This window comes from Echinops telfairi, unplaced genomic scaffold, assembly GCF_000313985.2.
Source record: "Echinops telfairi isolate 266 unplaced genomic scaffold, ASM31398v2 ScPeMD7_7;HRSCAF=31, whole genome shotgun sequence".
In the NCBI taxonomy this organism is placed as follows: Eukaryota; Metazoa; Chordata; class Mammalia; order Afrosoricida; family Tenrecidae; genus Echinops; species Echinops telfairi.
In genome coordinates this window covers 23,215,917-23,217,488 of record NW_022103904.1, presented here as the reverse complement: position 1 = coordinate 23,217,488, position 1,572 = coordinate 23,215,917, and positions in this window count along the sequence as shown.

The window sequence follows — 1,572 nt, the reverse complement described above, 5'->3', positions numbered from 1 at the left end:
GAAAGAAAACAAAGCAAACACTTCTCTGTCATCAAGGTCACGCTTGACTCACAGTGATCCTATCAGACAGGGTGGAGCCCCTGTGGGTTCCCAGGCTGTAAATTCTTTACTTGAGTAGAACGCCTCTTCTTTCTCCCAAGGAGCGGCTGGTGGTTTCTAACTACTGACCTCGTGGTTAGCAGCCCAACATGTAACCACTATGCCACCAAGGCCTCTCCTCCAGGGATGTTGCTATTGTATTTAGATGCCATCAAGTCCATGCCGACTCATAGCCACCCCATGCACAACAGAAGGAAACACTGCCCAGTCCTGCTCCATCCTCACCATGGTTCCTGAGGTAGTTAGTTTATTGTGTCGGCCTGGCTGATAAACACATGTGGGGTTAATTGAAGGGTGGAGGGGTAAGTGGCTCCGTGAGCCTTGCCTTTCTAATTCTCGGGTCTCTTGCTTTCTGATGGTGGGACCAGGGTGCAGCTACCTTAGCCAGTTCCATGCTTTAGCTGGCAAGGCTCACTTTCTGCAAGACATCCCCAAGGAGAAGCCAATAATGTGTTAGTCTGGGTACTTTAGAGAAACAAATCCACAGAAACTCATTTATAAGAGAGAATTTTATATAAAGGGTAAGTGCGCATCAAGGAAACATCCCAAACCAGTGCTACCCAAGCCCACAAGTCCAACATTAACCCATATGTCCCACACCAATCCACAAAGTCCTCCTCCATCTCACAAAACAGATGCGATGACTCCGACTGCAGGAGGAAAGCCGAGTCAGTGAATGTGTAAGCATCTCAGCACTGTCAGGGTCTCCACACTGGTGCTCCAGCACCCAGGGCTGCATCGTTGTAGGTCCATGTGGCTTCTCCTTGGGAATATCTTGCAGGAAGTGAGCCTTGTCAGCTGAAGCAGGGAACTGGCTAAGGCAGCTGCATCCTGGTCCAACCATCAGAGAGCAAGAGACCCGAGAACTAGAAAGGCGATGCTCACCGAGCCATTTATCCCTCCGCCCTTCCATTAACCCCACGTGTTTATCAGCCAAGTTGGCACAATAAACTAAGTGCCTCAGTTCCTATGCCTGAGCCCATTGTTGCAGCCACTGTGTGAATCCATCTCTTTAGGGCCTTCCTCTTTTTGGCTGCCCTCCACCTTACCAAGCGGGATGTCCTTCCCCAGGGACTGTTCTCTCCTGACAACACGTCCAAAGTATATAAAATGGACCTTGCTGTACTTGCCTCTACGGAGCACGCTGGCCATACTTCTTACCAGACAGACAGATTTGTTCTTTTGGCAGTGCATGGTACTTTCAATATTCTTCACCAGCATCTCAATTCAAATGCATCGATTCTTCTTCAGTCTCCCTTATTCAATGACTAACGTTCACATGGATCTGAGGCAACTGAAAATACTATGGCTTGGCTCAGGTGCCCCTTTCAATACTCAAACGGGATCTTGTGTAGCAAATCTCCCTAATGCAATGCGTCTTCTTATCTCTTTCAACTGATGCTTCCATGAACATTGATTGTGGATCCAAGCAAGATGAAATCCTTGGCAACTTTAATCCTTTCTCCATTTATC